Source organism: Anguilla anguilla, chromosome 18, assembly GCF_013347855.1.
Source record: "Anguilla anguilla isolate fAngAng1 chromosome 18, fAngAng1.pri, whole genome shotgun sequence".
Taxonomy (NCBI): Eukaryota; Metazoa; Chordata; class Actinopteri; order Anguilliformes; family Anguillidae; genus Anguilla; species Anguilla anguilla.
Genome location: NC_049218.1, coordinates 27,741,314 through 27,756,009, shown reverse-complemented (window position 1 = coordinate 27,756,009; position 14,696 = coordinate 27,741,314). Strand labels below are relative to the sequence as shown.

Below are 14,696 nucleotides of genomic sequence, written 5' to 3'. Positions count from 1 at the left end.
TCTGAAGGATGAGGAAGATGTTGCAGCTTTTTCTAGGGAGTGGGTGTGGGGGCCTTCTGGCTGGTCGGTGGGCAATGTACATGCTGATGGGGTGGGAATATTGTTCAAAGGTCATTCTTTTGTTATTGAGGAAGTGGTAGAGGTGGTAGCAGGCAGAGTGATTTTTGTTGATTACAGTATTGGTTCTGATAAATTCAGAATCATCAATGTCTATGCTCATGCGCACAGCGGGAGACGGCTAGAATTATTTCGCGAACTGTCAGGTTGCCTGTCCACTGCCCGGACTGTCATCTTGGGGGGAGATTTTAATGTCTCGCTTGACGATGTAGGTGCCTCAGGGGCAAGGGAAACAGACTTTGGGGAAAGCACTGGCAAATTTAGTGGAAGATTTTTCCCTCATAGATGTGTATCGTGCGGTTTACCCAAATAGTGTAGGGCATACGTGGAGAAATTCACGAGGGGTGGCCAGTCGCTTGGACTACTTTTTTGTTGGGAGGGAGCAGAAAGGGTTAAAGTGTGGGCTTCCTCCCCTGTGGATGTCTGACCACGATGCGGTTCAGATGTCCTTTAGGATGAAAGATCACAGTTGGGGGCCAGGGTTTTGGCAATTGACTGTTTCTCTGTTACATTCCGGTAATATTAAGACAAAGTTTTCTGCCTTTTATCAATCGTTTCGGGCCTTGCGGTCTCTTTACCCCTCTGTGGTGGAGTGGTGGGAGGCAGCAAAGGTTCGCTTCCGAGAGTTCTTTAGGAGGCACAGCATTTCTGTGCGGAGGAGGGAACAGGAGGAGGTGGGAAAGTGGATTAAATGTCTTACATATTTGCACGCGCAGCTAAATGCGGGGGTGACAGTGGAGTGGGCCATGTATGAGGGGGTAAAGAGTAGGATAAGAAGGCTTTTGGAGGGGAGAGCTCGGTCGCTGGCCTTTCAGGCAAGGGTCAGGGAGGTGGAGGAGGGAGAAAAGCCTACAGCCTTTTTCTTTCAGGCTGTTAAGGCGAGGCGTAATGCCTCCTTCATGCATGGTCTGATGGGCACTGGAGGCCTTGTCACAGAGACACAGGCAATGTTGGACACAGCGAAAGACTTCTTTTCAGACCTTTTCTGTCGGCGTGAGTGCGATCCGGAGGTTGAGGCAGCCCTTCTTGACTGCGTAGGGAATAGACTGGGTGAGGAGGGGTTTCAGTCTTTGGAAGTACCCTTGATGATGGGGGAAGTAACGGAGGCTGTGAGATCAATGAGGGACGGACGGACACCAGGCCATGATGGGCTTCCCAAAGAATTTTACGTCACTTTTTGGGAATTACTGGGGCCTGACTTATTAGAAGTCTATAAGACCATCTTGGAGAGAGGTTATTAGCTGACTCCGTGAGGAAAGGGATAGTAGCACTTCTATTTAAATCAGGGAATCGGGCAGAGCTAAAGAACTGATGGCCACTAACCTTGCTCACGACAGATTATAAGATCTTGGCAAAGGTTGCAACCCTCCGGCTAAAGGGAGTAATGAGCAGGTTAGTGAGCCAAGATCAGACGTGCGGGGTCCCGGGGCGTTCATGTACGTGGAACCTGTTGCCAATGAGGGACGTCCTGGATTGGGTGGAGGACAGGAGTTTACCTCTAGCAGTGGTTAGTATCGACTAAGAAAAAGCTTTTGACCGAGTTCAGCACAGGTTTCTATTTAGGGTACTGAAGCGTCTGAAGCAGAATTGGGAGGCTAGATTGGGAGTGCTGCGGACGTGTCTGGGATTGTGGTCTCAGCGACAGTTATCGCTATCAGGGAGAGTGGTAGTAGTGAAGTCGGTGGTGTTACCGCTCCTGCTCCACCTTGCATATGTGTTCCCGGTCCCGGCTAGGGTGAAGCTTGCGATAACAAGGGCAGTTTTTCAATTCCTGTGGGCTGGCAAGTACGAATACGTCAGTAGGGAGATCATGTATTTGCCGCTGAGGAACGGAGGACGGGATGTCCCAAGAATCCCCCTTGTATGCAAGTTTTGCTTGTAGGATTTTGTTAGGGAACGCACCGCATAAATGTTTTTATTTTGTTAGACTGTGCCTGGCAAACATTTTGCGTAAATTAGTGCCTTTGACCCATACGGCTCCACGTGCAGAGGAACTGTCTCCGGGTTACAAGGCAGTGGTGAGTACCTTGCGGAGAGATGCGTCAGCTTTGACAAAGGAAACTCTAGTGCAACATTGGGTCTGGTATGCCATCTTGGCATCTGGACAAGGTACTCATGTGGCTGGCGTTCCCCTAGGAGTGGATTGGGAAAGACTGAGTGATGGTACTGCTCCGGGACCAATTAAAGATCTCCACTGGTGCTGTGCCTGGGGACGGCTGCCGGTGCTTGAAGTGCTTCATAGGCATGGCTGTTCGCAGAGCCCCCTGTGTCCAAGGGGGTGTGAGGAGATAGAAACAGTTCTGCACGCGCTGTGGGAATGTACTTTTGCTGCTGAGTATTGGGAACTTGTACAGGACATGATACATGGGGCAGGGCTGACAATCGCCTTGTCAAAGCAGATGGTTATGGTGGGGAAAGGGGTTTAGGCCTTGAAAAGATCTGCTTTATTGTGGGACATATTAGGCTATGGTAAAGTGGTACTTTGGGAGGATAGGATGGCGGTGGTGGGCAAGCGAGTCAGAATTCTGACATCCTCTCAGCTATTTTATAGGTTTCGGGGGAAGGTAGCTGATAGGGTGAGGATGGAAGGGGAAGTCAGGGGGTGGGATTGGGTGCAGAGCAAATGGGGGAACCTAGGTTGGGCCTTTTCCTCATTGCAATAAAATGTTAAGTTTGTTTGTTTTCCATTGGTTCGGTAAAGGCTAATATGAAGTATTTCATTAGGACTTCATTCCCTGGAGTTGGGTATAAATAAGATTGGTAAACAGGGCATATGAATGGGTTTTGGCTACTCTGTGCAATGGTCAATGTTAAATGTAACATGTAAATGTTGATGATTCACTATGAAGAGTTCTGGCTTTTCCCTCTGAGCGTGAAGCAGGCTGAGAATCAGTTACATCTTGAACTTTGGTTTTGGGGATCGTTCAAACATGGAGGGAGTATATCTGAGCTGAGTGAATAAAAGAAAAAAAAAATCTGTTCTTATCAAGAGAATTTCACTTTAGAAAGCGATCAAGGAGAAGGAGGAGGAAACCGGAAACCATGGCGGATCCCATGCCGGCAACTTTGGGAAGTGGAGTGCGACGAAGAAATACACTCCGGATTTGCGTGGATATCCCCTATAGGGAGAAAGTGGATCTGCGTTTTGTCATCATTCGGTTGTTTCGCGAGTTGTTCAAGGTGGAGGTAGGAAGAATGTTTTGCATTCAAGATTTCCAGAAAAGAGGCCTTTTTGATGTCACTTTGGATAGTGAGAATTTATGTTTAGAAGTTTTTGAACGTTTTAAAACAATGAGATCTCATCAGGCTTTGCAAGGGATTACTTTGGAGCCTTTGTTTTCCAACGATGTTGGAATGGTGACTCTCCTCATGTACAACACGTTTGTTCCAGCGAGGGATATTGAGCTTTTTTTGAGCTGTTATTGTACTGTGCTGAGGCCAGAAGTGAAAATCAAAAATAGTTTTGGGGTTTGGAGTGGGAAGAGGCAATTTTTGGTGAGGCTGCGAAGAGATCAGGATGCTTTTATGGGGCTGCGGCACCTGCCAGCTGTTTTTTCAATTGGGCCTGACCAGGGCTATCTGACATATGCTGGGTTACCAACGTATTGTCGCAAATGTTTAAAGTACGGGCATATGGCAAGCGATTGCAAGTCCTTTGTTTGCTCGGCTTGTGGAGGAGAGGGCCATGCAGCCAGGGATTGCCCCAGGGGGCGTGTGTGTGACCTGTGCGGCAGTCGGGAGCACCTGTTACGGGACTGCCCGAATCGGCGGCGCACATATGCAGAGGCGGCAAGGTCGGAGTCGGTGCCCTCGGGTGGTGAGGAGAGAGTGGAACGGGTGGTCTCAGGAACGCAAGGCACGGAGCTGTACCAGGGGCAGAAGGGTGCACAATCGGCACCTGAGGCGCCTTCTACAGCAGCAAAGGTGGAGAAGCAGGGGGACGGAATCCAGGAGGCGGTGGCGGAGGGTCTTTCCTCCTCGGTGGTTGAAGAGGAGACGGAGGAGATGGGTGAGAAGGGTGAGGTGGCTGCGGTCGTGACGCCCCCTACTGCAGAAGTTGTGGGGGAGGAAGAAGTGGTGGCAGATGGAGCAGGCAAATTTTCCTCTGAGTCAATGGAGATGGATAAGGAAGCAGGTCTCAAGCGGGGCCTGGTGGTGGACTGGGCAGAGGAGGCACATCCGTTGGTTGCTATGGAGGTGAGCAGGGAAGAAGGTAAGGCAAAAAAGGCGAGGCTGGCCGTGCTGGCGTCGGACTTTGTCTCAGACTCAGAGGGGTCAGTGGGGATCGGGAGCGCAGACAGTCTGGAATGGGACCTCCTTTCACCAATGTCCACATTTGCGTACGATGAAGGCATGGTGGCTCCGGGGTCTCAAAATTAGGTTCCTTTCCTGTTTGTGGATGAGGTGGGGAGAGTGGGAGAATGAAGGGGTGCATGAGCAGGGGGGGCAGGTTTTCTTTTTGCATCCCTCATGGTAATGGGGAATTTTGCGGTGATGTCCTGTAATGTGCGGGGGCTGAGAAATGCAGTGAAAAGGGGAGGAGTTTCCATTTTCTTTCACTGCGAGGCTTTACAGTGTGCTTCTTACAGGAAGTCCACCTGCGGTCTGGGGAGGACTGTTGTCCTTTTTCGGGAGAATGGGTGAAGGGTGCTTCTTTTTGGAGTGTGGGGGGTGTTCATTCATCGGGGGTTGGGATTTTGTTGGGGTCGGGGCAGTTCTTAGTGGCAAATAGTTTTTCCTTTGTGCAGGGGAGGGTGTTGGTGGTAGATGGGGACTGGAGGGGAATAAAATTGAGGCTAATTAATGTATATGCTCCAACAGAGATGACAAGGAGAAAAGATTTATTTTTAGAAATGGAGGTACTTTTGGGGGTTAATAGGTTAGTAGTGATGGGGGGGGGGTCTTCAATGTGTCTTTTGAAGCACCAGACTCTAGTCTGGGGCTTTTAAAAAAGTTAGTGAGTCGGTATGGGCTGGTGGATTCCTTTTGGGATTTCTGCCCAGGGGATCCAGGGTTTACATGGGGGAATTCTAGGGGGGCTAGGAGTAGGATAGATTTTGTTTTCGTGCCGGGAGGGCAGAGGGTGGTCTTAGCGGAGGTGGTGCCACTGTTCTTTTCTGATCATAGCGGGATAGTGGCAGGCTTGGGATGGGATGTACCTGTGTTTGGGAAGGGGTTCTGGAAAATGAACTTGCAGGTGTTAGAGAAGTCATTTCAGAACATGTTTATTCGGGCATACAAAGGGTGGGTGAAATTAAAGCCTTTTTTTCCTTCTGCAGTGGATTGGTGGGAGGAAATGAAGGCACGGGCACAAAGGCTGGCAAAAAGTTATTGTCGGGGAAGGAGACAGAGAGAATGGGGGCGTTTTATGAGGTTGCAAGGAGAGTTGGAGGAGATGTATGTAGCCTGGAACATGGGGGGGGAGTTTAATATGGAGAAGTTAGAGAGGTTGAAGGCGGAGATGAGGACCTTCTTTGAAGAGAGGGCACGGGTCTTTGCGTTCAAACACCAGCGGGAGAGGCATGAGAAGGACAAGACATGTTCGGCATATTTTTTTTCAAAATGTGAGGGCTGCTAGGGCAAAAAGAGTGATGGTAGGGTTAAGGAATGTGGAAGGGAGGGTATGTACAGGGACTGTAGAAATGGTGGGGGTTGCCACTGAATTTTATAGGGACCTGTTTGAGGAGAGGAGGGTGGATGGGAGGGCAGGGGAGAGGTTTATAGGGTTGGTAGAGGAAAAGGTGCCAGAGGGGGTGAAAGCAACCTTAGAGATGCCTTTTAGTTTAGAGGAACTTAAACGGGCACTGGGGGGAATGAAGAATGGGAAGGTACCAGGCAAAGATGGCCTTCCGAAGGAGTTTTATGTTTTATTAAGTTCTGGGAGCTAGTGGGGCCTGATATTTTAGATGTGGTGGGGGAAATTTTTGCTAAGGGGGAGCTAACACCTTCAATGCGGGAGGGAGTGGTTTCTCTTTTACACAAGAAGGGGGATGAGTTGGACCTGAAAAACTGGAGGCCAATAACACTGCTAGGGGTGGACTACAAGATAATCGCGAGAGCGCTGGCAGGGAGGTTGAGGCTGGCTATGCCGTTTTTGGTGGGGGATGACCAAACATGTGGGGTGGAGGGACGCTCTGCAACATGGAATTTGCAATTGATGAGGGATGTTCTGTGTTGGGTGGAGGAGCGGGGTCTTCCTCTAATTTTAGTCGTGGATATGGAGAAGGCCTTTGATAGGGTACAGCATAATTTTTTGTTTCGTGTGTTAGCACGGTTTGGTTTTGGTGCAGGGTTTTTACGGTGGTTAGAGCTCATGTACAGGGGGGTGGGCAGTCGGGTGGGGGTTAACGGACATTTTGGGGAGATGGTGTGGCAGAGGGGAGGGGTAAGGCAGGGGTGTCCTTTGTCGCCTCTCCTTTTTGTTTTGTATGTGGAACGAATGGCAGAGGCGATTAGAAGGAGCAGGGAGATCAGGGGTGTGCCGATTCCTGGGGCAGGAGGGGCTGTGCTTAAGATCGCGCAGTACGCTGACGATGTAACCCTGTTTATGGAAAATGACCAGAGTGTTAGTTGGGCGATGGAGGTGATAGGGGAGTTTGCAAGGGGGGCAGGAGCTTCTGTGAATGTAGGTAAGTCATGGTTGAAGTATTTTGGGGCGTTGAAAGGTAGGGAGGAGGGATTGAGTGGTTTACAGGTCTGTGAAGGGCCGATCAAAATTTTAGGAGTAGAGTTTGGAGGGGCAGTGAGAGAAGCGCCTAGCTCGGGTGAAGACCAAATTGGGCTTGTGGGCGGTTAGGCGCTTGACCATCAGCGGAAAGGTGCTGGTGGTAAAAGCAGACATTTTGCCGATACTGGTGTACTTGGGTTATGTGTTTTGTTACGTCCCCATTGTGGTCTAGGGGTACAGGGCAGTAAAAAAATGAATGATCATTAAAGATTAAATTTTATTTACACAATTAATTATCTATACAATGAACAAACAGGAGGGGAAACACTGGGCGGTACCAAACAAAAGAAGATAACCAAAACAGAAATATATAAGCTATTAACAATTCTAGAAATGAAAGAAACTAACTAACTGAAACCCGAAAATCTTCCGAACCTAACTAACTACACTGGCTATTCTAAACTGAACAAAAACATACAAGGGTGGTACACGCCCGTATCTATATATACATATACACAAGTGAAACTAACAGTGACAATTAAGAAAACAAACACCTACCTAAATCCCACTCCTTATATATATACACAAGTGAAACTAACAGTGACAGTTAAGAAAACAAACACCTTCTTAAATCCCACTCCTAACCCAACACAAAACCAGCAACCAAACCAGAGACGCAAACCCAAACTCGAAGTCTTTTCAAAAATTACGATCGATACAGAGAAGTCAAAATAGCACGAAGTCACAATAGTAATACAGGAGTGAACTAACATTCAAATCCAAGTCACTGGGGTGTAACTGACAATATTCGCTATATATAGGTGTGGGTCTGTTCCTCATTGGCCGCCAGGCAGGTCCGCAGAAGAGGATTGGGGGGGAAACAGCGCACTCTTCCCTCTTCTTCACCAATTGCGGAGTGACCCGTAGCAGACTTCACGGAATAATGAGACCGAAAGAAAAAAACAAACCTGGCACGTAACACTCCCACCCATAAAATAAAAACACCTAGTAAGGCTAGTTACAATATATACAATTTAAAATTAAGTGCGTGACAGGGCGTCCGCCAATACGTTCTCTGACCCCTTTTTGTGCTTAATATTCAGATGGTAATTTTGAACCAACAAGGACCACCTCATCAATCGTTGGTTATTGTTGAGCATGCGGGCCAAAAATACCAACGGATTATGGTCGGTGAACACCGTAACAGATAGAGAGCTAGACCCGACGTATACTTCTAAATATTGAAGTGCCAGTAGCAATGCTAGTGTCTCTTGTTCAATGGTGGAATAGTTTACCTGATGCTTGTTAAACTTTCGGGACAAGTAGCATATGGGATGGTCGATTCCATTCATATCCTCCTGCAGAAGCACTGCTCCAGCACCGAAGGCACTCGCATCCACCTCCAGCTTAAATGGTAATGAGAAGTCTGGGGCAGCAAGCACAGGAGCGCTACATAAGTGCGCCTTTACGCTCTCGAAAGCCAATTGACACGCGGGGGACCAGACAAAGGCACAAGAAGGACTGAGCAAGCTTGTAAGGAGGGAAACCACAGTAGAAAAATTCTTTCAAAAACTGCGGTAATAACCCGCCATGCCCAGAAAACGACGAAGTTCACGCTTAGTGGTGGGCACGGGAAACGCATTGATGGCAGTGATCTTCGCATCCACGGGACGCACCTCTCCTTGACCAACTTGTTTCCCTAGATATGTGACCGTAGCCTTTCCGAATTCACATTTTGCCAAATTAAGGGTTAAAGAAGCTGTACTCAGAAGATCGAACACAGTTCGGAGGGTTGTTACATGTTCCGTCCAATCAGACAAATAGACAACTAGATCGTCTAAATAAGCTTCGCAGTGTGAAAACCCCTCCAAAACAAAATTCATCAACCTTTGAAAGGTCGTTTCGCATTCCGAAAGCCATGACAGTATACTGCATGAAATTGTCAGATGTAACGAAGGCAGATATGTCAGATGCACGAGGGGTTAGCGGCACCTGCCAGTAACCCTTTAACAAATCTAACTTGGTGACATATTTAGCAGAGCCGACATTATCTATACAGTCCTCCATACGAGGCAACGGGAAAGAATCTGGCACAGTCAAAGAATTAACTTTACGGTAGTCCATGCAAAAACGAGACGTCCCATCAGGCTTGGGAACCAGCAAACACGGAGAACTCCACGGACTGGAGCTGGGTTTGGCTAAACCGTTCTCCAACAAATAGGCTACTTCCTCCCGCATAATGGACCGTTTGGTGGGATTCACACGATATGCATGTTGCTTTATTGGTCCGGCGTTATCTACATTGATGTCATGCTGTAGCACTGAGGTTTGGGAAGGGACATCACAAAATAAAACAAAATACCCTTTTATTAATTGCACAATGTCTGTTCGTTTTCATCTAAATGAGTTAAAACAGATGATAGATTCTGCAACATCTCAGAATTCCTTAACCGAGCACATTGATCAAGGGTGTTACGTAAAACAAGCCCATCTACGTCATCACCAGAATGCAGCGCAGAGGCAGTGGCTACAGAGGAGACAGTGGGCCCTACCGTCACTCTCTGGGACTCTTCCTGAGAGTTTCCACGGTCATGATAAGCCTTTAGCATATTAAGGTGGCAAACGCGTGATTGGCGTTTGCGATCGGGAGTTCGGACAACGTAATCCGTCTCGCTCAGTTTACGGTCAATGATGTAAGGACCAGAAAATCGTGCATGCAGAACAGAACCAGGATTGGGCAACAATACAAGAACCTTGTCCCCTGGCTGGAAAGAACGAGGCACGGCTTTCCTGTCATAGCGAACCTTCATTTTCGCTTGAGAGGAAGACAAAGCCTTGTTAGCAACAGCACAAGCAGTGTGTAATCGCTCACGAAACTCACTAACATAATCCAGAATATTTGTATTAGAGCAGGAATCATCACACAATAGCTTCTCTTTAAGCAACTTCAATGGTCCTCTAACAGTATGCCCAAAAACAAGTTCAGCAGGGCTAAACCCCAGTGATTCCTGCACAGTTTCACGAACAGCAAATAACACCAAAGGGATACCTACGTCCCAGTCATTCCCAGTATCTAGGCAATACGCGCGTAACATAGATTTCAGGGTCTGGTGAAATCGCTCAAGCGCACCTTGCGATTCAGGGTGATAAGCGCTGGAAATTTTGTGGGTAACAGACAGAGTCTTCATTACTTGGGCAAACAGCTTCGACATAAAGTTTGAACCTTGGTCCGTCTGGATAATCTTAGGCAACCCAAAGGTAGAAAAGAACTGAACCAATGCCTTCACTATAACAGGAGCCGTAATTTTACGAAGAGGTATCGCCTCAGGATACCTAGTAGCTGTGCACATTACGGTTAGCAAATACTGATGTCCAGACTTGGTTTTGGGTAGTGGGCCAACACAATCAACCAACACGCGCTCAAATGGTACACCCATAGTTGGTATTGGATGAAGGGGTGCGGGCGGAATAACCTGACTCGGTTTTCCCATATACTGACAAGTGGAGCAAGTACGGCAATATCGGACCACAGTAGATTTTAGACCAGACCAGAAGAAATGTCTCAATATCCGATTGTAAGTTTTCGTAACGCCTAGATGTCCTGACAACACATGATCATGAGCCAAATATAACACGTGCTGCCGAAATTCAGAAGACACAACAATTTGATATACAGCACTCCACTCTAATCCTGTAGAGACAGTGGGAAACCACTTGCGCATTAACAACCCATTCTCCATGAAATAAGCAGATTGTTTTTCTTTGTTTGCCGAGGACAAATACTTTGCCAGAGAACAATCAGCCTGCTGGGCAGCTATAAGGTGCTCTCGAGTAAAGGGCAAATGCAATGCGTCAGTCTCTGTCAGTCTCATTCATACTCACAGGGACCTCCGTTTTCAGCGAGAGTGAGGAGGACTGTTCCCCCAAAACTGGAGAGGCTAGGAAGGAATCAGACAAGTCAACATCTCCAGCTTTACGAGACTGGGCACGGGTGACAGCACATGCGGGAAACACAGTTGGGAATGTACGAGTTAATTAGTCAGGGTGAGTCTTAGCGTCTGGTGTGTCCAACACTTCCAATACCGGCAGTACCTTCCCACCAGCAAGATCGTTACCCAAAATAAAAGTAACACCTTTTACGGGTAAAGAGGCTCTTACTCCCACTTTCACAATGCCATTTACCAGCTCTGACTGCAAATGAATAGTATGCAACAGCACCGTCATAAAGCCCATGTTAATGCCTTGCACTAAAACATGAGAACCATTAAAAGTCTAGCTGGACAAAGGCAGTACATCAGAGAGAATGAAAGACTGAGCTGCTCCAGTATCCCTTAGCATAGTTACAGGTACCGGATCTTTCTGATCTCTGGACAACGAAACAAACCCCTTAAGAATAAAAGGTTCATAACCAGAGTCAGGAACATTCTCAGCGCTAGGTACAGGTTCAGAAATACTAGGGACTGTTTTAATTAAACCAACACTCTTGGGCTGTTCAGAACTCTGCCGCTGCTGCTTTCGCTTTAAAACCAAACAATCGGCAATTATGTGACCAGGCTTATGGCAGTAAAAACATTTCCACTCCGTTGCCCATGGGGAAACTGGTCGAGGACGATTGTCAGGTCTTACAGAAGACAAAATACTAGAGCTTTTCTCGGCTCCTTGAGACGCAGCACGAGGAGAAGACATGAACACAGTTTTGTGAGTGAACACAAACTCGTCCGCTTGGACAGCTGCCTGTGACAGCGAAGTAACCTTTTGCTCATTCAAGTACACAACAACACACTCCGGCAGGGAGTTCTTAAAGTCCTCGATAAGAACCAACTCACAAAGAGAGTTAAGGTCAGTGACTTTAGTAGCTGAGCACCATTTATCGAAGAGAACCCCTTTCTCTCTAACGAACTCAACGAATGTCTGATTCAGGGATTTCTTGTGATCTCTGGACTTCTGTCTGTAAGCCTCAGGGACAAGCTCATAGGCATGCAAAACAGCAGTTTTAACCATGTCATACTGTAAACTGTCTTCCAGCGACAGTGCAGAACATACCTCCTGGGCCTTGCCAATAAATTTGCATTGCAATAAGAGAGGCTAGACATCCTTCGGCCATCTTAGCGAAGCTGCAATACGTTCAAATGCTCTGAAGTAGGAATCTACTTCAGTCTCTCGGAATTGCGGTACCAATCTAATGTGCTTACTAACATCTAATGTGGTTTGCAGGGGATTGGACAAAGGAGAAACATTTGAGAAAACTGAGGGGGTAGACTGTGTGACAGGACCTGGCGCAACTTGCTTTGTCGCCAGTTCAAGCTGCCGCAGCTTAACCGCCGTCTCAGCCTCAATCTCCAATCTGCGGATCTCCAATTTCAAATTGAATTCTGCCTGCCTCGCCGCCGCCTTTTCCTGAGCCTCTAGTTGGAGACGAACGAGGCGCACCTTCAAACGGGGATCAGCACCACTGAACCGCCCACTCCCAGCTGACACGGGAGAAAATGCAGGCAGTGTAGGCTTGCCCTCATCCTCCTCTTCAGGTTCAGCCTCCACATCGCATTTAGCTGGCGGAGCTACAGATGCATCTGGATCCTCCTCAAACGCAGCAGCATCAGGCAGACCCGGTAACACAAAGACCCGCAGCTCAACCAACCCCTCTAATACGACGGCCTTAATGTGTTTCTTAAGCGCCTGTCGAGAAACCGCAATACCAAAGTGTACAGCTAACAACAAAAGGTCGTCTTTGCGACACTTATCAAACTGCTCTAAAGTAGGATTCTGGAGAAACCCAACCAAATCAAAAATAGCCATTTCCAGCGGTCCCTATCGCCACAAGAGGGCGACAAGACAACAACACACACCGCAACTGCGGACCTCAAAGCAACGTCCAAAACCAATACGCAAATAAATATTAACCTACAAAAGTCAGACAATTAAGTATCGGGAAATAATTAATAATGAGTAATTAATTATCCCGGACGAGCCCCCAATTTTGTTACGTCCCCATTGTGGTCTAGGGGTACAGGGGAGTAACAAAATGACTGATCATTAAAAATTAAATTTTATTTACACAATTAATTATCTATACAATGAACAAACAGGAGGGGAAACACTGGGCGGTACCAAACAAAAGAAGATAACCAAAACAGAAATATATAAGCTATTAACAATTCTAGAAATGAATTAAACTAACTAACTGAAACCCGAAAATCTTCCGAACCTAACTAACTACACTGACTATTCTAAACTGAACAAAAACATACAAGGGTTGTACACGCCCGTATCTATACACAAGTGAAACTAACAGTGACAGTTAAGAAAACAAACACCTACCTAAATCCCACTCCTTATACACAAGTGAAACTAACAGTGACAGTTAAGAAAACAAACACCTACTTAAATCCCACTCCTAACCCAACACAAAACCAGCAACCAAACCAGAGACGCAAACCCAAACTCAAAGTCTTTTCAGAAATTACGATCGATACACAGAAGTCAAAATAGCACAAAGTCACAATAGCAATACTGGAGGCAACTAACATTCAAATCCAAGTCACTGGGGTGTAACTGACAATATTCGCTATATATATAGGTGTGGGTCTGTTCCTCATTGGCCGTCAGGCAGGTCCGCAGAAGAGGATTGGGGGGGAAACAACGCACTCTTCCCTCTTCTTCACCAATTGCGGAGTGACCCGTAGCAGACTTCACGGAATAATGAGACCGAAAGAAAAAAACAAACCTGGCACGTAACAGTTTCCATTGCTCATTCCACGGCTCAGGAGAGAGCTGACAAGGGCAGTTTATATGGGGGGGCTACGAATATGTGAGGAGGGATATTATGTACATGATGATAGAGGATGGGGGGAGGGATGTGCCTAATCTCCCATTAAAGTTAGATGTGTTGTTTTTCTGCAACCTGTGTGTGGCTTTAACAAGGCAAAGGGCTCACAAATTTCAGTATTTCGTTCGGTTTTGGTTTTCGGGGTACGTGCGATTTCTGGTGGGGTGGGATAATAGGGTGCCGAGTGGGGAGGTGGCCCCTGCCCATTATGTGCAGGTGGGACGATGGGCAAGGAGATATGTAGAATGCAGGGATAAGGAAATGGTACTGCAGCATAGAAGGCTATACAAGGCTTTAAGAGGAAAGCTGCAGCCGGTTGGAGGAACAGGGGTCGGGGTGGGGGGAGAAGTCTGGGCTGCTGTGCAGCCAAAAACGATAGGCAACAGGTTAAAGGACTTAAACTGGCTTGTTGCCTATGGTAGACTGCCAGTCACAGATGTGCTATACAGACACGGACTAACAAGAAACCGGTGTTGTTCGAGGGTGGGTTGTGGGGAGGAAGAGGAAACTGTGCAGCATGTGTTCTGGAATTGTAAGTTTGCACAGGAAGTCTGGGGTTTAATGGGGAGGATGTATAGTGTTTTGGGGGATTTAAGCTGGGAAAGGGTGTGTTATGGGGAGGGACTGTGGAGGAAGAAGGGAAGAGAGAAACTTTTGGTTCTTCTATTGATCAGTTTGGTGAAGCAGAAGTTGTGGGGGGCGCGGGGAGAGAGGGGGGTGGTGAAGCAAGGGTGGACGGTGAGGGGGGTGGGGGAGATGGTGAAAGCGGATATAGTGCCATTTTCAGTAGGAGGTGCTGCAGTGGGGTTTTCATGCAGCATGGGAACGGTGGAAACCAGTGATGTGATTGTGTAGATTTTGTGTTGTCATGGTTGTGCCCTGTTCTGTTTCAAAATGGAAGAGATGGACTTTGGGACATTGGGACTTGTGAGCGGGAAGGGGCGGAAATGGAGGGTTTTGGCACTATGGGGTTTGTTTGGAAGGGAAAGAGGAAAAGGTGAGTTTGTGCACATACATATAATCTAAACAATGGGGGAAAAGGGGGGTTTTGAGTAAAAGAGTGTTGTATTGGTGTGTGAATAAAAA

General features: G+C 47.4%; 1 pseudogene; it reads left to right on the top strand.

Annotated features, from left to right (window-relative positions):
- Positions 1-2,901: 2,901 nt before the first annotated feature.
- Positions 2,902-3,076, top strand: LOC118218561 (annotated as a pseudogene).
- The last annotated feature ends 11,620 nt before the right edge of the window (positions 3,077-14,696 follow it).